The following is a 22,229-nucleotide window of genomic DNA, read 5'->3' on the forward strand; positions in this document are numbered from 1 at the left end:
TATCGAAGGTCACACAGTGACTCTATAGCAGGGCTAGAAATAGAACCTGGGAGCTCAGCTCTGACTCTCATTCTCCTGAGTTAGGTCCCAATCAGCAAAGTATCTAAGCATGTAAAATTTAAGCAAAGCAACTTTACAACTGACAAAATAAGAAGAGGAATATCCTAAAATTAGCTGGCAATTTAATCTGTGACCTGGTGCCACTGTAGCATGTGCTGCAGGGCTATAAATACAAGAGTTCCCACTTTTCTGAAACCATGCAAGACAGGAACAGGGGTGGTTCAAGGACATCACCGTAGCTTTACACAGAATGTGGTCACTTGCAATCATTTGTGTCTCAGTGCACCAAGATACCACAGTGAATGGGTGCTTTATAAATATACAGATTAGACCGACAAAGCCATTTTTTGCACTGAATTCTCTATCTTTGTTTCTCGATGTCTAAATCTCCACAGACGTACGCTGAATCTTATATTTCACTTTGCCTTCCGCCCTCCTGGCATAATATTTACTCTGTAAACTTGGACCAAAATTGTTCTGACATCAGAATGTAATCCCTCCGGACTTGCACCGACAATGGCAGGAGTTTGTTATAACAAAGTTAAATCCCTATCTAGTGATTGGGAAAATGGCTGTGTCCAAAAAAAAAAAAAAAAAATGTTATGGAAGGGAATTACTGGGTGTGCTTAGCAGATATTGTTTGGGCACTTCAGATCCCTCAGCCATGTCAAAGTGCTTTTGATTCCCTTCGTGACATCAACAGCACTCAGCCCACGAAAGAGGCCGGATCTCAGAAAATATTTACTTTTTCAAGAACAAAAGGGATGGAAGGCAAAAGATTTAAATGTGCTGAAGACAAACCAGAGGGAAAGAAAACAAAGGGTTATTTATCGATTCACAGCTTGTTGTGTCACTCTCATCAGTAACTAAACCCTGGGGCTAGAGTTTGACATTACTTTTCTTGCTGATCTTAAGTTAAAATAAAACTGCTTTAACTCACGCTATTAAACACACTCTTGGTTTAAAATGATAGATGTCCTGGAACACACACACACACACAATCATAAATCGGCCGAGAACTTGTATGTCAAGCGCCACCGCAGGACAATTTCAAAAGCCTGCACGTGTCATGAAAACTGCCAACTCATTCACAACTGCAGAGGCTCAGAGACAGCCTGTGCTGTTATTTTCATTATGGCAGCTATTTCACTATGCAAGGAAACGTGCTCTTGGAATCTTTCCTCCTCATGCATCACCGCCAGTAATTTGGAGCCTATAGGCCACAGTCTGCCATCAACTACACTTGTGCAATCCTTTGGCCATGAAAAACATGTTACAGTGTGTCTGCCGAACAGGGTTGCCCATGTATAACTGAGGGAAAAATCTGGCCCTTCAATGAGACCCCAGTGAACTCTGCTGACTGTCATGAACCAGGCTAGAACCCGGCTCCCTCTCCCATTGCCAAGCTATCCACTCCTGGAGGAGGCAGGAAGAAACATTAAAAAATGCAGACAGTCAAGGAGGTGATCTAAGATTAATTACAAAAAAGTAATAATACTTTGCACTCAACTGGCGCCTTCTATCTGCTAAGGGTACAGGTACCATCCTCATTTTACAGATGGAGAAACTAATACAGAGAGAGGCCAACTGATTACCCCAGGTCACACCATGAACTAAAGGCAGACCTGCTAGTAGATTTTATGGCTGGGATTTCCCAAAGAGCTTAGGGATTTAGGCTTCAAACTCCCACTGAAATTCAATGGGAGCTGGGCACCTAACTCCCTTAGGTTCTTTGACGTCCCATTCAAGCCCGATTGCTCTCTTAAAAGCAACAGCTAGGTAAACAGAGGCAGACAGCTGAGGCTGCACTCCCCACATGAGAGATGTGCATAAAGCAAGCCATTAAAGGCACCTGATCCAGGAGATGTCTAATCCCAACACATCCCGGACACTGGTTCTTTGTTTACAAGTGCCCTGCAGTAGCTTTAACCCTGGTAAGATGAGAGAGAAGTACAGGGACCTGTCAGCGGGAATCAGCCAGTCTCCCCACTCATTGACAGAAGGACCGGAAAGCATTGTTAATAATCAGCCCCCGCTCAGAAGGGCTTCACCTGACACATGCTGTTGTAAATCATCTCAGAAAGCAACATCCTAAGGTGACAAAAATCTGTAATTGGTGTCACTGCTCTGGCTGGAGTTCAAGCTGTGGGAAAATCATTCTGGAGCCAGAGAGGTGCTCTGGGAGCTGAAGTGGGGACTACAGGCGGCTTATGTTGTTTATCTGGCAGGAAAGCCATTAGATGTGAGATTTGAAAATAACCTGCTTCCTGCATTACAAAGAGCAAAGATGTCACCCTGTAGCCTGCGCCACTCATTAGTGGGCTCTCCGTATCCTCTAACTCCAAGCACTTTCAGAGCTGGGGCGGGGAGGGTGGTAGAGACAAGGATGGGCAGTGCAGATGCTGGGAGCCTGGTATCCCTCATACCAGCATCTATGCTATGGCAGAGGGTTTATCCTTTGCTTTCATCAAACAACGCCTGAGGAAAAATAAAATCCATCCATTTCCTCTTCCTCTGAATCCCGTCATGGCTCTCCCATGGCTCTCGACATGAACAGAGTCCACATAACAACTCTCAAGGAAAAACCACCCATATTCAGTCTGTAGTGCTTTCCATTCAGCCTTCCTTTCATGAGCACCATATTCACCATATCTTTGTTTACCAAAGTACACGTGGCCTGAGACTATCAAAGCTGCCTAGGGGGATTTGGACCTGAGATTCCCAGTTGAGGGTCCAAATCCCCATAGGCAGTTTGACTAGTCTCAGCTGTCCAGTTTCCACAAAGAGAGACATACAAAAATATGACTTTCAGAAGACTCTCCTGACTTAGGATATGTCTACACTGCTGTCAGAGGTATGACCGGAGCACACATAGACCCATCAGAGCTAGCTTTGATCTAGCGAGTGCAAATACCAATGTAAAGATCTATGGATTTAGAACCCAGCGTTGTATAATCCTAGGCGGCAGATGCCTCCACATCACCCCCCAGAGAGCCAAGCTGAGCAGCATCCAACAATTACTGGATTCATAGATATTTAGGTCAGAAGGGACCATTACGATCATCTAGTCTGACCTCCTGCACAACGCAGGCCACAGAATTTCACCCACCACTCCTGCGAAAAACCTCTCACCTATGTCTGAGCTATGGAAGTCCTCAAATTGTGGTTTAAGGGCTAGGTACTGCAGGAAATGCCAGTCAAAGAGGCCAGAGTGACAGAACTCTGTGGCTGCCTGATTGGTACACATCAACTATTAACCATTTAAACCAGGAAGTTGCCCAAAGGACCCAGCTAAGCAACAATGCAGACTCTGCCTTGCTATTGCTACAGGCCTCGTCTTTTGCCCCATCTTGCTCCAGACTCTTTGATCCTGGCCCAGTGAACACTACTGGGTGAGCTGCCCGTGCCTCGGTCACTACAACTAACACAGCGAGCTGCAGCAGCATGAACTTCAGAGTAGGCTGTACCAGCTTGCCTGGGACCCTGAATAATTATGTGAGTGGCTAGCTTGCGCTGAAGTCTTTCATGCTGTAGGTTCACTGCTATTGGTACTCACACTAGCTAGATTAAAGCTAGTAGAGATCTCTCTTCACGTGCTGCAATCCAAACCTCCAGTTGCCATGTAGACATACCTTAATTGATGGTGAACATGTCAAGTGCTCTCTTTAGAGATATTGACATAATATGCCTGGGATAGTCAAAGACTCCTGACAAAGAACCAGTTGCTAGGATATGTTGCGAAGTAGGAAAGAGAGTTACACATCCAAGACCAAGTTGTTCTTCCCCTCACCATCATAAACAAGAGGGTTTGTTTCAACTTCTCTGAGAGGGCCCTGAATTTTGTGGGAAACTGCTGATTTTGGAAAACACAAGATTTATTTGGTTTACGCTAATTCTCAGTGCAAAACATGAACCTCACCTGCAGCACAATACCACTTGCCCACCAATTAGATTAAAGTGCATCTATCATAGATTGAGATTCTTCATTCATCGAAGATTTTGCTAATTCTCTCATCGGCGGCAGCAGCGACTAATTAAAAGGAAAGCGCCCTACGATTAAACCACAAGCACCTTGAAAGAGTGAGATCTAAGTGTGATTCAAATGAAATCTCAAATGCGGTGGACCAGATTTTAGTGGAGGCTTTGGTAAATATGAAATTCTGTTTCCTGAGCACCCAGTCTTACAGGCTACATAGCTGTAGTGTCTGTGAGACTGTCCCGGATACGTCCAATGGTAGGAATGGTGCGTTTGCATGTGCACTATGGTCCATTTGTATCAAGCAGTATGTTGACACGCTCTGGCTGCATGTATGATGTGAAAAGACAGCACAGTGTCTCTCATAAAAGCCATGCGGATGATCAAATGTAGGTTTTTCAAGCCTCCTGCAGAGGAAAATATCTGAGAGCATCAATAAGATCTTACTGTCGCCGTCAAGAATTGAGCCATTCAGGGCATCCACTATGGCTGTAAGAAAATGATTTCTGCTGCTCTGGCTCCTGTTCTAGGAGACTGCAAATTTATCAGCCCAGAGTCTGGGGTGGGGAGAGGGGGGGAAAAGATCTCTGCAGGGCACATGGCGTCTGGAACTCACAGAGATTAATTCATTTCTTTTTCCCCCCCAATAAGCAGAATGATTCAGATGGGATGAACCCTCTCTTGCTGCTCACGGGAGAAGCGTATTGAGCCCTGCTTACAGATGTCAAACTGTGCAAGTTAGTGAGAATCACAACGGAGTCAAGTAACATGGGCAACTGGAGAGGAACAAGTGAAACTTGAGCTGTTGCTGTCACACATCCAAAGCCAGGCTCTCCCAAGCTTAGACTGAAGAGTCTAGAGAAAAGCAGTCAAAAGCACTCCTTGCAGTTCAAAGACATCTCATCTTGGCAGGAGCAATCTCTCTGGATTGGATCAGTTATTGTTAGTCTAAGATGGGGCCTCCTGAAGAGAGGGCTGGGACCCAAGGACTGCTTGATCCCAACTGGCAGCGAGCACAGGGTTAACACAGGGGTACAGGGATCCCCTGGCTTCACCAAAAGAATGTCACGTCAAGTGTCTAATGAAGGCGTGAGTCACACTGGTCATCATAATGATTGCAAGATATATGTACGGAAAGTATGTGAGGAATTATGTGAATATGATGTTCTCTGTGCCGGTAGTTAAAGGCAAGTCACTCAAAGGTAGCATGCATTGAAACACTTCTCCCGAGAGGAGGTGGGACATACTTATCTCTTTGGTGGACCACTGTGTACTTTGCATCTTACAACAGACGTCCATTAGCATATTGAGTCAAATGTCAATGAAGAGCTTGTGGAGACTACAGAAGAAAACAAACAGGAAGAGGTAAACAGCTGGGGTCAGAAGCAGGGAAAAGGGGCTTGTTTTCAAGGGAAGATCAAAGATCAGAGATGCTCTGGAATCCTCCAGTCTATGAAGACAAGCTGCCTCAATCATGTGAGAGGGGGGATTTCAACCATCCTGGGTGAAACCTGGGAAAAGGACTTGGAGCAATCTATCTTGTAGAAGACATGTGAATGCCTTGTGCATTAAGTTTAGGCTCCAGAAAGGAGGCTATGGTTTTATTTTATACGTAACCATTTGTTTCCAATATTCTTACTTCCTATCACTTGAATGTCTGTTTGTTGATAACTAACTTATTCTTGTTTTCACTATAAATACACTGCTAGATCTATCTCAGTTCTGTGTGTTAAGTGGAGCGGTGATCCTGAGTTGAATCTTGGATGCTGGTGTGTGCTGTTCCTTTGGGAGTAGAGAATCTGAGAGCTCTGAGAGTGTTCACCGGAGAGGAGGCTGAGCACACCGGGGGACGCTCCGAGGATTCAGGGGTCAGTGTGCGCAAGGCCTGCGGGGGCCTGGAAGGCAATGCTTGTGTTACCTGAGGGTGGTGGAGTCAGGGAGCTGAGCCAGGGCAGGCAAAGACAAGACTTGCTCGTGCTAAGGGCAAGTGGTAGCAAGGTCCTGCACAACCCTGAGTACTCCCGGGAAGCATCACAAGGGCCGTGTGCTCGTCTTGCAAAATACAGGAGGCACGGTACATGTCTGAGAGTGACTGTCCGTGTGTGTGATGGGAATGGGCTGTAGGAAGAAAGAATGGGTTTGTAGTTAAGGCCCTGGACTGGAGCTCAGAAAATCTCCCAGCTCTGCCAAAGATTTCCTGGGTGACCTTGGGCATTTGATATCTCTAATCTGTCTTGGCTAAGGGCAAGTTAAAGGGTTGCTTAGGCTATGTTTGCACCGCACATCCCCATCCTTTGCTATCCACAGTGTTTTCTCCATGTCCCCTTTGTAGCGTCCTTGCACTACTAAGCTGAGTGACTGGCACCCAGGTCTAAGCCTATCCCAAGGGAGAGTGTCTTCACTGCAAACCCTCCCCCTACCTTATTGTGTCCTCACTAATTCTGTAATTGTCTGTGTTTTTTCTGGGGGCACGTCCCATAATTCTTTGTGCTGAGACACCCTACGATTTTCCCCCAGCAATTGTGGGAGAACTTGTTTGTCCTTGCGGGGAGGGGGGAAGCATGGGAAGGACAGTGGAGGACTGTCAGCACTCGAGTGGCTCAGTACCCTACATCTTCACTTCCAAATGGGCAGGTGCCAGCCAACATTAAAGCAGAGCCCGCATTCTCACCTACACTCCCCACTGGATAAAGTAGCCCCAGCTTAAAGTGCCTTCAAAACACAAGCCAGAGGTTTTTCTGCATGGATGGTAGTGGGGGCTGGGCTAAAACCAGGGTAAGAGCCTGGGTTAACTGTGCTGTGTTGACGTATCCTTGGAGTTTTCTGTAGTACCCATCACTTTGGTATGTATGCGCTTATTTGTTGGAGTGCATTTGTTTGCTGACTTGAAAGCTACCCTACTAAATGCCAAGTGACTATACAGTAGGTACATCTGAGGATTAGTGAAATTCTCTGGAGTTTGCTACTTTTAATTTCCCAGTTACAGTTGACAATGAGATGAGAGTGATAGGAATTATGCAGTCTGAACAATATTTCTCTCCAGTACCTGCCTCCTCCCTTCCTCCATGGGCATCTGAGCAAAGGCCAGAAAGCTCCAAAGAGGATTCTACCCTTATCCCACTAACAATAACAAAATCAGTCCTGCCACAACGCAAGGGATGGACGGGGATGATCTGCCAGAAGGTCCTTTCTGATCCAACTGATTCTGCCTATTGTGCATCCAGAAGATGATGGAAAGTGCTCAGCTGCTAGAAACGTTGCAGAATAAAATCTCTCTGAAATCATTACCATGGCAACCTAGGATTCCAAAGGAAAGATACAACAGAAAGAGAGAAAAGAACAACCTCAGCTATTTTTCAGGAAATACCAACAACATTTCACTGACTCATCATTTAAAGATATTTGATTTTTCTTGTATAGCCCCCGCCCCACTCAACAATTTTCAGACACAAATGCAAGATTTCTCCTCCGGCCACTGGGTTTGACTCCACTGCATTAGAGAGCTCTCTGATATCTGTGAAGACAGATGAAATATATGGATCAGAGTCAGATTTAAAATAGGATACAGGACAAAGAGCCACAGAGTAAAATAAAAGGACCTTCAAATCGTTGGAACAGCTGCTAATGCACAAATGGGGGAGCTTTTTTTTCCGTCTTATCCCATGTCGCAATCTATACTGCTATCAAGTCGTCTCCCAGATTCTCGCATGCCGCAAGTTTGAGAAAAAAACAGATGCATGGCTAAGGCATGATACACATGGGGAGAAGGGGACTGGTTGAGTTCCTAGGGGACAGGTGTCCAAGTCGCTAAAAAGACACCAGCTTTACTTGTTCCTCTTGATGACAACTCAGCTTACAGGCCAAGACCTGGCTGGGCCTGGAGAGTGAACTCTCTTTTTCACCCCTAGAGCTCCGGATTGAAGCAGTTTTGGCAGATCAGCACGGGGAAAGCTTCCACTGCAGCTGCCCATGCTGCACCAGCTTTGTAGCTAGGGTGGACACTGGTCTTCTCAGCTGCCAATCTGGCATTGTTCAACAGCATTAAACTCACTGAAGGTTCCCACCCTGTGCAATGCTATGTGGGTGGTGAGGAGGAAGGGTACAGCAACCCTCTAGCCTATTCTCATCTATCCTCATTAAACTAACCTGGCAGAGACTGGTGCTACCAGGTGTCATAAATATAAAGGGAAGGGTAAACCCCTTTGAAATCCCTCCTGGCCAGGGGAAAGCTCCTCTCACCTGTAAAGGGTTAAGAAGCTAAAGGTAACCTTGCTAGCACCTGACCAAAATGACCAATGAGGAGACAAGATACTTTCAAAAGCTGGGAGGAGGGAGAGAAACAAAGGGTCTGTGTGTCTGTCTATATGCTGGTTTCTGCCGGGGATAGACCAGGAATGGAGTCTTAGAACTTTTAGTAAGTAATCTAGCTAGGTATGTGTTAGATTATGATTTCTTTAAATGGCTGAGAAAAGAATTGTGCTGAATAGAATAACTATTTCTGTCTGTGTATCTTTTTTGTAACTTAAGGTTTTGCCTAGAGGGGTTCTCTATGTTTTTTAATCTAATTACCCTGTAAGATATCTACCATCCTGATTTTACAGGGGGGGATTTCTTTATTTCTATTTACTTCTATTTTTATTAAAAAAGTCTTCTTGTAAGAAAACTGAATGCTTTTTCATTGTTCTCAGATCCAAGGGTTTGGGTCTGTGGTCACCTATGCAAATTGGTGAGGCTTTTTATCCAACATTTCCCAGGAAAGGGGGGGGGGTGCAAGGGTTGGGAGGATTGTTCATTGTTCTTAAGATCCAAGGGTCTGGGTCTGTAGTCACCTAGGCAAATTGGTGAGGCTTTTTACCAAACCTTGTCCAGGAAGTGGGGTGCAAGGTTTTGGGAAGTATTTTTGGGGGAAAGACGTGTCCAAACAGCTCTTCCCCAGTAACCAGTATTAGTTTGGTGGTGGTAGCGGCCAATCCAAGGACAAAGAGTGGAATATTTTGTACCGTGGGGAAGTTTTGACCTAAGCTGGTAAAGATAAGCTTAGGAGGTTTTTCATGCAGGTCTCCACATCTGTACCCTAGAGTTCAGAGTGGGGGAGGAACCTTGACAAGATAATCCCCTTTTGTCTCTGCTTGGCCACAAAACAGAGAAAAAACAAGCTGCTTTCAGTTTCAGCTGCTTTCTGGACTTCCCTTCCAAAGGAAAAAAATTTCCTTTTTAAAATCTGTATTTCTAGTTCAAAAAATCTCAACTGGATCTCAAAATTATTTCAGGTTAATCCCACCACTATGCCACCATGTCAAGGTTCCTCCCCCACTCTGAACTCTAGGATACAGATGTGGGGACCTGCATGAAAAACCTCCTAAACTTATCTTTACCAGCTTAGGTCCCAACTTCCCCAAGGTACAAAATATTCCACCCTTTGTCCTTGGATTGGCCGCTACCACCACCAAACTAATACTGGTTACTGGGGAAGAGCTGTTTGGACGCGTCTTTCCCCCCAAAATACTTCCCAAAACCTTGCACCCCACTTCCTGGACAAGGTTTGGTAAAAAGCCTCACCAATTTGCCTAGGTGACTACAGACCCAGACCCTTGGATCTTAAGAACAATGAACAATCCTCCCAACCCTTGCACCCCCCCCCCTTTCCTGGGAAATGTTGGATAAAAAGCCTCACCAATTTGCATAGGTGACCACAGACTCAAACCCTTGGATCTGAGAACAATGAAAAAGCATTCAGTTTTCTTACAAGAAGACTTTTAATAAAAATAGAAGTAAATAGAAATCCCCCCTGTAAAATCAGGATGGTAGATATCTTACAGGGTAATTAGATTAAAAAACATAGAGAACCCCTCTAGGCAAAACCTTAAGTTACAAAAAAGATAAACAGACAGAAATAGTTATTCTATTCAGCACAATTCTTTTCTCAGCCATTTAAAGAAATCATAATCTAACACATACCTAGCTAGATTACTTACTAAAAGTTCTAAGACTCCATTCCTGGTCTATCCCCGGCAGAAACCAGCATATAGACAGACACACAGACCCTTTGTTTCTCTCCCTCCTCCCAGCTTTTGAAAGTATCTTGTCTCCTCATTGGTCATTTTGGTCAGGTGCTAGCGAGGTTACCTTTAGCTTCTTAACCCTTTACAGGTGAGAGGAGCTTTCCCCTGGCCAGGAGGGATTTCAAAGGGGTTTACCCTTCCCTTTATATTTATGACACCAGGGCTTTCCCAAAACTCACTCCTGGTTGACACTGAGCCTTGTTCCTGTCACTGGTATTTAGTCAGCAGTTCGCTCACTCAATCTGCTTCAGATAGTGAGATGAAGAGACTTCCTAGTGTTGAGTTAAGGACAGGCAATTCCCCATCTCATCACATTTCAGATCAGACATACATTTGGTTGAAACTGGCTACTGGGACAGCTGTCAGAAGCAAAGAAACATTCACAACCTATGAGCATCTGCCTCCATCTGCAGGGTCTCCTGGCTACATCCAAGAGTAAATACAAACCCCCTGCCCAATTCTCCCCAGCCAGAGCTGGGACCCCCTGCCCCATACATGCCCACTGAGTGGCAAGGAGGCCTTCAATATCATATGCTAGAAACAGCCCAAAGCTGCCAAGCTTTATCTTTGATTTAGTTGATCTCCTCCAATAAACCACAAGTCTTCTAAACACCCTTTCCTCTCTTCTCGTCACACCCATATACTTCATTACTTCCACCATGGCTGTGTGTGTCTGTACAGTTCTGGAACAGCTTCAGAAGGGTTGAAGCAGCTTTCAGGGCTTCCCCCTGTCCACCCTTCCTGTCCATCCCCAGAACAGTTTAGGCAGACTTCAGAAGCTCTTCAGCGCTCTGGACATCCTCAGAAGTGCTTCTGTTCCCTTCAGTAAATATAGCTCCTCTTAGCTCCAGACCGTCTTGCTATTTTATAAATAGAAACTCCAAGCCATATTTTTGGCAGTGACATTCCTTGTGTTTGAGGGCCCATACAAGGAAATGACTTTAGCTGTTGTTGTTGTGTCTGTTGATGACTTTAACCTGAGTTATGATTAATCAGAACCTGATACATTCTCATCTTTCTACACTGATCTTCTGCCAAATTGGTTCAAAATAAAGCGCTCTCTCCATGGAAGATGGTTCAGAAAGAAACAGGATTGCAAGGACTTTTTTTTTTTTGAGTGGCTTCAGCTCCTTCATTTTTTACCCATCTCACTGATACAAGACTGTCACCACATAAGCAGATAGCATGTGCTTCCAGGAAATCTTGGACTGTGTTCAGACTTCACTCAACTCTGCACCTCTCCTCTCCAAATCCAGCCTGGTCACATGCAGAAGGGGCAGCATTATTCAAGTTTACCTCCTCTCCTGCCCCTGGAGTACATGTAGTCTGGGATTAGCAGCCATTTACAAAGAGGAACTGACAGGTGAATAGCTGAACCCGTCTCAGTTTCATCTCATCAAAATATACAGACAGGAGATTTTGCCACAGACTAAACTGATACTGAAACCTGTAAGAGCTGAACATCTGATGTCATAATCAACATGCTGCAAGAGCCATTCAGAAGATGGTTTCCCCTCCAGGTGAACTAGTTAAACAAGAGGAACTCTCCTTCCTTTCTGTCATGTTCCGTCATTTCTTCCATCCTCCTCTCAGGCCACGTCTACACTACAAAAGAAGTCGACCTAACTTAGGTCAGCATACAGCTGCCACAGTAACTATAACACTTGTGCAGGTCTACACTTGGCTCCTTGTGTCAGCAGTACACGACTTCCCCAGGAGCGCTTGCATCAATTGGACTGTCCATGTGGGGCGGCTCCTGAAAGCCAGTAACAGTTGGCATAAACAACGCAGCGTCTACACTGACGCTGTGTCAACTTAACTACATTGACCGTGACTCTACGTTACTCATGGAGGTGGAGTTAAGTTAGTGTAGTGGGGTAGTTACATTGGCAGGAGCGAAATTTAAGTGTGGACACTTCCATAGGTAGGTCGACGTAAGCTGCCTTGTGTCAGCCTAACTCTAGTTTAGACCAGACCTCTCTTCCTACTACTCCTCTCCCTTACACTTACCATCTTGCCCGTTCTGAACTCACACTCCTTTTGGGAAGGAGAGATTGTCCATTGATTAGGGCATTACCCTAGGACTCAGGAGATCTGTGTTCAACTCCCTGCTCTGCTACAGACACCCTGTGCTGCCATGGACAAGTCACTTAGGCTATGTCTACAGTGCCCCACAGTTCAGACTATGGGGGTGTGAATAGCACTGCGCACAGACGTGCTGGGCTGCAAATTCCCTGTGCGGATCCTGCGGGTGGGAACGAATAGGTTCCTAACTCACATTAACATGGATTGTAAGGTGCTCAGAATAGACAGTGACAGGGACCCTGTAAATTCAGACAGGCTTTCACTTCCCATTCCAAACTTTCTGTTCATTTTTAACTTGCTTCACTGGGGTGCTTGGCCTTCGCAGCTGCATTATTGGCAGTCAGCTCTTCCTGTCGTTGGTGACAGGAAGGGTGGCCTCTAATAGGGCCAATTCAGCATAGGACACCTGAGAGAGAGAGAGAGAGAGAGAGAGAGAGAGAACTGTAGCAGTGAATGGATTTAAGGGACAATGGAAAGCATGAAGAGCAGGGGCAGACCACCTTTACTGAAGAAGGAGTCCAGCTGAGCACAGGGGCCATAAGGAAAATACCTACAGCCTAGAAGCAGCATGGGGCTGATGTAAATGGCGCTATGTTGTCCTCCCTCACAAATCCTGGCACTGGGGAGCGGGCTGGGTGCACAAAGGGACATACCCGTAACACTGAGCACTCTGGGGATTCTGAGCTGCTCTGCTGCCCATAACCAGTCCTGGAGTGGGGCAGGGGCAGGGGGAGGGGAAGAGGATCTGCTCTGTTTTAGCTCAGTTACAAGCCCTAGAAGCAGCAGCTCAGAGGACACAAAGGTTGTCTTCAAATCACCTTTGCCCCACAACTCCTAGAGCTATGCCTTCTGTCCTGCATCTTTCAGGAGACGTAGCAGAGCATCTCTGTCCTAGCTTGAGATTTCAGGAAGATTAGTATCCTCAAAAATGCACGAAAAACATGAACTGGCTCATCCCTCTGCCCAGCTTTTGAAGGAGCTTAAGCTGAACAAAAGCTACATTTCCACTTGGTCACACCTGGTAAATCTTTGAGATTTAATACCCTCGATTTCTAATTCATCTAAACTAAGTACAAACTTCATTCCCCATTAGCACTCGAGAACATACCAAGGGAAAAAACAGACTCGCCCTGTCTTTGTACAGCTCTCATGGAGCTTTGCTGAAACTGGGTTTCTTACACAGGTAACATTATCCCTAATTTTGACTGTCTTCCATGGAGGAAAAGCCTATTGTTTCCTAATGACATCAAGAAACAATTCGACCAGATTGTCTCCAACAGGCACATTTAGCAGATTGGAGACAGAGGCTTTTGAACCTTGGTTCCCATCCTCCTCCACTTTAGGGAGTTAAATAGGGTGACAATGGGACACAGCATTTGGGCAGAGGTAGAATGAGGTAAGATAAGGCAGCAGAGGCGCTGGGACAAAGCTCTGGAGTGAGACAAGAAGAGTGAAAGAGGATTAAATATGGGTAAATCACACAATAAATAGTAACTAGGCAACACTTACAAGCAAGAACATCAGCTGGTGTGACTCGACAGAACTACACGGGCCTCATTGGAGCTACATTGATTTACATCAGCTAGGATGTGGGTCAAAGTGGCAAATGTAAACCATGAAGAAAGAAGAAGTCCCTGACTACACACAGATAACTGATTTGTCATCCACACCAGGATGACACAGTAAGGTTTGAGCAAGTACATCATCTCCCCCATTTCATTGAGTCCAATTCTGAGAGCAACGCTGTCAGAGCAGAGAGGACATGTGGGTACTATTGGCTGTTGAAATGAACAGCTGTAAATGACAATCTGATGAAGCCCATGTAGTCCTCAGTGTCTGAACAAAATGAACAGGATAGGATTGATACTTTCAGCTTCCCATCAAGGAATTACAGAAGACTTTAGCAGAAAAGAGAGGACAAGCGAGCCACGTAGCCAAATATTCGGAGAACTGAAACTTCTTGCCAAAAATTCCAAGCCTGTCCCTGTTGTGTAAAATCTCCTGTAACCTTCAAATCCAACTAACTTCCAGAGTTTGGGAAAAGTCTTCTGGCTGAGCCAGACTTCCCTCTTTTGCATGTGCTTGGTCTCTAAAGCAACATTGGTTTTTTGTGTCTTATTCCAGAAGGCCTTTGGGAATAGAGTCAATAAAGATACAAAAAGAAAAGGAGTACTTGTGGCACCTTAGCGACTAATCAATTTATTTGAGCATAAGCTTTCGTGAGCTACAGCTCACTTCATCGGATGCATTCTGTGGAAACTGCAGAAGACATTATATACACAGAGACCATGAAACAATACCTCCTCCCACCCCACTCTCCTGCTGGTAATAGCTTATCTAAAGTGATCACTCTCCTTACAATGTGTATGATAATCAAGATAATCAATAAAGATACATTAATTCCACCAAGAGGCCATCGATTCCTTTTATGTATCGAACATTTGCATGACCCCATTAGGCCCATGCCCATGAAAACAATTAGCCTCTGTAACAACAGAGAATGGGTTTTGAAAGTCAGCCATCACTATGATTAACAGTTCTGACAGTTTCCATTAGCAGTGATTTGATTCCAATAGACTCCAACAGCAAACTTTTAATAAGGGTAAATACTGGTTAAAGGCAAGCTAATTAAAAGGAGCACATGCAAATCTATAGGGCACATCATTTCCCCACAATCTGCATAGCCTATTCAACTGTAAGATTAACCCGATATTACAGATACAAGCACTGAGCTGGGAAAAGATGACAGGCTGCCAGGGAAGAAAAGCCTCAAAATGCTGCCAAAGTTTTGATCACGTGGTTAAGAATAGCTGGTGTGGGGCAGTGGAGATGTGTAATGAAGTTAAATAGAGAAGTGGGATATACACCAAGGCAGAGATACTGATCTCTCTATGAATTAAGGGCTGTGTATGAAGATACGAATGTACTGACTAATGGATGTGATTTATAGTGATCTCATGACAGAATCACCAGGGAAGGTCCCAGTGCAGAAAAGCACATGCGTGGTGCTAAGCGTGTGCTTTAATCCCATTGAAGCGTGTGCTTAAATCCCATTGAAGTGCTTTTCTGAAAAGCTTTCCTTTTTCTTCAATCAGGGCCTAATGGACTAGGTTCACAGAGCTCTCATGAGGAAGATGATGAATTCGAACCAGGTTGAGCCGAACTGAAAGGTGAGGCAAAGTATTATGGGCCATATCCTCAGCTGGTATAAAACAGCACAGTCCCCACTGATTTCAATGGAATTCAGTGCCAATTTACACCAGATGGAGATCTGGTGTGTTCCATGCAGATGATCCTCCACGGTCATGTGCAGGAGATAAACTTGAAGGGAAACCCACGTGCTAACAGAGCTGCATGACACACAGAGCTAACAGTCAGCATCAGGGAGAATTCTTGGACACAACTGTAAGGACTGGACAGAATCCAAGGAGATATAAAATAGATATTAAAAATGCCACTTACTTTATTTAAACACCCCCAAATCTACTGATCGTGAAGGCCTGACACAAATCCACCAGTTGAAGAGAATTCAGGCTTCTTTAGTCCACTTCGTCTTGTATGGCAGGGGTCAGAGAGAGCACGATGTTCCACGCTCTGACACAAGCCACTAGCACAGTCAGCAGGAGAGAACATGCCATTAATGCAACTTACCATGCAATTATTCCAAGACCTGGGTAAATCAGTTTGGATAAGACAAAGGGTGACCTGAGCCCTGCTTATATTATATCAAGGATGTGGCTCTTCCAGAACACAGCAGACAACACAACATTGTGATCTGGAGATGCTGACGTTCTGCTAAGTTCAGTGTTGAGGTGGAAGGAGCTGCCCCAATACGCCCAACCAATCGCTCACCCCCAGCCATTAGCTGCGTTCCGAGACTCGCCTTGCCTTAAAAAGGAGGGGAGCTCAGGAGTACAGTAACCGCAAAGCCCCTCTAGGGCTTATCCTGAAAGCACCTTGCAGGACGGGCCCATTGTTGGACTCCATGACGGCTGCAGACCTCACATCCATAGCAGAGTTTTACACTTAACCGTCTGAACTCGGCGCTCAGTTTAAATTAGTTCACAGCATCTTTTAAAGATCCTTGATCACTGACACCTCAGCCTGCCCAATCAGCAGCAGCCTCGATGTTCTTCCACACCTGCCCTGTCCCTCCCTTCCCCCTCTGATCTATCCTCTCTCTTTCCACATGGAGTTCAAACTCTTTGGGGTCACTGAGGGCTCTGCCCTGTCTGAATTGCCCCCTCCCCCCCCAGACTGTTTTTTTCACCTGTCTCCTCCTTTCACTCTCACCTTCTTGCCCCTTTTCAGCCTCTCTGCTTGGAATTATACCCCTCTTCCTTTGCAACCAGCACCCCGGCCCTCCTCCTGCCAATCCTCCCCATGAAACTCACTCCTTTCCTGCTCCTGAGTTTGGTGGTGAAAGTAGGTTGAACCAGCAGGGGGAGTTCTCACCACATCACCGAGGAGGAGTGGGTTTGTTGCCCCCCAGCCATCCAAGGTGAGAACGGGAGCGCTTCCTCTGCTTCCCCTTACCCCTGACTGCATTACTTATTCCTCTCCTCTGCCCTACCCTACAGACCTTTTAACCCTCACCCCTCTCCTCTCTTCCCCTCCATCAGGGCTTAATTTCTGGCAGGGCTGAGCCCTGGCACTTCTGGGATTGGCAGTTCATAGCTCCGGCACCTCCTGGCTTAGTGCATCAGTTATGACTGTAAAAAAACAGCTTGAGCCCCAGCCCCTCTTTCATTACAAATTAAGCACCATCCTCCATGTTACCTTCATGGCCTAGGAACATCTTTTTTACCCCATCATCTCACTGGGGCAGGGCCCATGACTGTGGACAAACCCTTTAAAGCACCAGGCAGAGCTATGATCCAATTATGAATGTCCTTTCATAGGGCACTATAAACCAGTACGACGAACTCACCAGCCAGAGCATCCAATCAAGCTCTTAACAGCAGCAGCATTTCAGGTCCCCTTCTTCCAGGATGGGCATATTTCTCAAAATCAAAAGGGTCTCACATAAAAAAAGGGCCCTTCCCCTAACCAGGGTCCCCTGCAGGTCTCTCTGCCAACAGAGCTGTTTGTTGGCCTTTTATCTAAGGCCTAGGTGATGTGCAGAGTATCATCTTTATCCCTGGTGTCACACCCATCACCTGGGAGGTGCCTCATTAGTCACAAGCGGGGCAAAGACCACCTCTCCCTTAAAGGGCCGACCCACCCAAGCTGTGACACGCCGATACAGCTATGACTCTGGCAGCAGCTGTGTGAACGGTGTTGTTTGCTACAGTTGTATTTGCATTTCAGAGCGTTTGTAAATATGTGGGCAGGGTTCTCTTCCTTTCCTGTCCAATGGGAGGGAGCCTTGTGTTCATAGAACCATGGACATGTAGGGCTGGAAAGCACCTCAAGAGTCATTATGTCCAGGCCCCTGCACTGAAGCAGGACTGAGTAAACCTAACCCATCCCTGAGAGGTGTTTGTCCAGCTTGTTCTTAAAAATCTCCAATGACGGGGATTCCACAACCTCCCTTGGAAGCCTGTTCCAGATCTTAACTACCCTTACCGTTAGAAAGCTTTTCCTAATACCTAACCGAAATTTCCCTTGCTGCAGATTTAAGCCCACCACCTCCATGACCACTGAAGACAAGGCAAGAAAACAATTGATCCCAGTCCTATTTATAACAGGCCTTAACATATTGGAAGACTTACCAGGTCCCCCCTCAGTCATCTTTTCTCAAGACTAAACATGCCCAGTTTTTTTTAATCTTTCTTCATAGGTCAGGTTTTCTAAACCTTGTATCATTTTTGTCGCTCTCTTCTGGACTTTCTCCAGTTCATCCACATCTTTTCTAAACTGGGGCATGCAAAATTGGACACAGTACTCCAACCGACGCCTCATCAGTGCTGAGCAGAGCCGGCAATTACCTCCTATGTCTTACACAGACAGTCTTACTAATACACTCCAGGATGATATTAGCCTTTTTTGCAACTGCATCATGTTGTTGACTCATTCAATTTGTGATCCACTAGAACCCCAGATCCTTTTCTGCAGTACTATTATCTAGCCAGTTATTTCCCATTTTATAGTTGTGCATCTGAAGTAATTCGCATTTGTCTTTATTGAATTATGTCTTGTTGATTTCAGACCAATTCTCCAATTTGTCAAGGTCCTTTTAAATTCTAATCCTGTCCTCCAAAGTGCTTGCAACCCCTCCCAGCACCCAATCCAGAATTGTGATAAACACACTCTCTGCTCCATTATCCAAGTCACTAATGAAAATATTGAATAGTACTGGATCTAGGCCTGACCCCTGTGGTACCTCACTAAATATGTCAATACCTATTTGACACCAAACCACTAACTACTCTGAGTATGGGCTTTCAACCAATTGTGCACCCACATTATATTAATTTCATCTAGACCACATTTTCCTAGTTTGCTTATGAGAATGTCATGCGGGACTGTGTCAAAAGCCTTACCAAAATCAAAATGTATAACATCTACTGCTTCCCCCCTGCCACTAGGCCAGTATCCCTGAAGAAGGAAATTAGGTTGGTTTGGCATGATTTGTTCTTTGCAAATCCATGCTGGCTATTCCTTATAACCCTATTCTCCTCCCTGTGCTGCAACGGTTGTCTACGTATCAATAAAAAGTATCAGACCCATCACCATGAGGCAACTAATTAATCACAAGCAGGACTAAGATTACCTCCCTTAAAGGGCCAGCTCACCTGTGAACTCCAATTAACTAAACTTTCCCCCAAGACTCAAAGCAAATCCTGACAATATCTGAGGTTCAATACATGTAACATTTTCCTCCCATTACCCCACCTGTTTCTACCCTGACTTCAGACAGAAGCAGAAGTTCCTAGATACCGTGTAGAAGGCTGTATTTGGGTCACTGGTGTAACAGGCCTGAATCTCTAACACAATCACTGCAATGGTTCCTCCAAATGCACTAACTTCTCTCATATTACTGCAGTGGCGGAGACCCTTAATCCCCCCGATTACAATCTGCACAGACGTTACACTCCATAATGTCGATTAGGAATATTTCAGTTTTACACAGAATTTTCTCCTGATCTTGATTATTTACATAAATAAATATAGACCCTTTAATCCATTTTGTCAGTGAGTTTTCCTAAGACACCTTGGCACAGATGGCTGATACTTTCATGCTGCAGAGGTTATTAGGTTGTAACATTACTAGTGACAACATTACATCATTTGTATAGTTTCCTACTCAAGGCCCCTGCAGCATGATGCACTAAGAATTAAGCTCTAGACACTAAAATGAGCTTACGCAGAGCCTGGAAAGATTACTTTTGCCTTCTGCAGATTGAGTTTGCACATCAGCTTGTGTTTTGTGATGCTGCTATTTTGTGGATTCAGATAACATATTGCCACAGCTGATAATGCTCCATTTGGAATGTTCCTGTTTAAATTGCTGTCAATTGCCTCCCTCTCTCACCTCTTGAACAATCACTTACCCTATACTCTATGTTTCTATCCTGAGGCCCTGTCCCAAAGAGTCACCCTTATAATTTGTCTGATTTGCCTTTAAGAAATTCACAAAGATGATTGATGATCCTGAACCAACTTCTCCTTCCTGATCAGGACACACCTGAACTTCTGGATCCACAGGGACTATAACGAGCCAGATCCAAGCCCCAGATCTGAGCAAACTGGAATTTTTGAAAGTTCAGACTGGAACTTTTTAATATAGACCCTGCCTCCAGTCTGTTACATTATCAACAGTAAAACACAACAGAAGATGGCAGATGGAATTCAAGAACTACTTAAACAAATGAATACTTTGAGTACATTTCACATGATGTGAGCTCAGACAAGGAAAATTAGACCATTCAGGCAGTTCAATGCAACCGAGGTTATAAAAAACTCCGCCTTAAGGAAGCCCTTGATAAATTTCACCCTCTGTTTAAAAGAAACAGTTCAGCATCAGGCCTTGCAGGAGGCTTGAGCATTTCATTTCAAGGGAAGGCTTTAAAAGAGAAGCAATCGGGCAACACGATTATGGCCAGAACTGGGGGGAAAAAACCCAAAGAAATATTCTGTTTGAGCAGGACATGCCTTTGCAAAGCAAAAGAACAATACTGGCCCCATGAACCTAGACCACTGCAGAATCTGGGCTTCCAAAAGGCAAATGATTCAACTGGCTCAACAGTGAACACCTCAATTTCAGCATGTATTTAAAGTGCCTCAATCACAGTTGTAATTGTCTATCAGGAGCGAACAATTTCTACCTGCATTTTCATTTGGTCTCTTCCTTTTTCTTCTAATTTGTTTTGAGCCTTTTTTTTTTTTAAAATAAATTCTCAGTAAAAATATAGGGACTTTAAAAACGGCAGTTTGCCTCAATTTGCTTTTTGGACCCTGATCCACAACCTAATAAAGTTAATCGGAAGACTCCCATCACCTTCAGTGGGTTTTGGATTGAGCCCTTAAAGCACTCCTGTGAAAACTATTAGGGCTACCAATGACCTGACATGGTTGTAGGCTGCTCCTTCCACTTTGCAATCTGGGACCGGGAATGGTTTAATCGTCTGCAGGCCGCCTTCTCTCTGCTTCGTCATTTGGGCTCAAGCCTGGCTAAACGGGCATTTGGCTGCTTTTACACAGTGCCTTTCCACAGCCATGTGGTTTGCAATAGGAGTCTCTGCCTCACGCGTCCAACTTGATGTGTCACCAGGATGTGTCATCGGTAAAGCTAAATTTTTGTCATGGATATTTTTAGTAAAAGTCAGGGACAGGTCACGGGCTTCCGTGATTTTTTCTTTATTGCCCGTGACCTGTCCCTGACTTTTACTAAAAATATCCATGATAAAATGGGAAGGGACTGGGCAGCTGTGGGGTGGCTGGGAGCTCTGGGGCCCCCACCACCAGTGGGGACTCAGAGCTCCAGGATCCCCCGCCACCAGCAATGGAGGGAAGCTGCATGGTCCCCCTTCCGCAGTGGTGGGGAGCTGTGCGGGTCCCCCTGTTCCCCACAGTGGCTGGGAGATGTGGGGTATATCCCCCCCCCCGCCTGTGGTGGCGGCTGGGAGTGGCGGGGTACCACCCCTGCTCATGGCAGCTGAGAGCTTGGGAGCCTGCTGCCTCAGACAGTGGCCTCACAGCTCCCTGCCGTGCAGGAGGTGGTGGGACCCTGCAGCTCCCAGCCGCCAGGGCTGAAGTGATGGAAGTCTTTGGAAGTCACAGATTCTGTGACTTCTGCGACCTCAGTGACAAAACCGTAGTCTTAGTCATCGGGTCCCCATGGGGCCTCCCAATGGTTCTCTAAGCTCAGTCTGTGATCACTGGACCTTCAGATTGATTTATTCCCAGCATATCAGGGTTCCTCTTTTCAAATCAGGGGTCTTGTCCCTCAGGGAGGTAGAGGATCATACATTACATATCCTGATTTGATATGTGAAAGCCTCATTGTGATTGCAGTGGTGCAGATTCTCTTTAACCAGGTTGATATACAGTGCTGATGCACTGTAAATATTTGGTGTGTGATCCTGGGCATTCAGCACTTATAGTTCCCTTAGTGCACTGAACTGTTAACATGAGTCTAGAGAGCTGAAGGTTATTCAGCTCCTCAGTGAGATGGTCAAATTTCCCCATGAGGAATAGCCAGCAAGTCTTTAAGTGGTCACAAGTCCCATTCATCCCACTGAGCAACCGGCATTTCTGTTCCTCCGCACTAAGTGAGCCTGGTAAGGACTGAATGGTACATCATGCTGCGGCTGCAGGTAACTGACAGCCCTTTCCTTCCATGGAGCAGGTTAGCTTCTTGAAAGACCGTTTTGCTGAGATTTCAGATTTTAATGTTGGCTGGAACACTAACAAGCTTAACAAACAGGAGAAAGAGCAAATGCAGCTTTAACTGCCTCTCATCTTGACAATCTAGTGATTTGTCAGGATCCTCCCTGAAAAAAAGCCTTCCCTTTTTTGCTGTCACCCAGCAGTCCGACATCTACTTAAGTTACAGAGATGAGAAAATGAAGTGTGGGACACATACATATATATACCCAAGT

General features: G+C 45.4%; 1 protein-coding gene across 1 annotated transcript in view; it reads right to left on the bottom strand.

The window, feature by feature from the left end:
* The window catches only part of CACNA1G (calcium voltage-gated channel subunit alpha1 G), a 282,700-nt gene that overhangs the window by 88,843 nt on the left and 171,628 nt on the right, over nt 1-22,229 (bottom strand). The window lies entirely within an intron of this gene.

This window comes from Lepidochelys kempii, chromosome 14 (genome assembly GCF_965140265.1).
Source record: "Lepidochelys kempii isolate rLepKem1 chromosome 14, rLepKem1.hap2, whole genome shotgun sequence".
In the NCBI taxonomy this organism is placed as follows: domain Eukaryota; kingdom Metazoa; phylum Chordata; order Testudines; family Cheloniidae; genus Lepidochelys; species Lepidochelys kempii.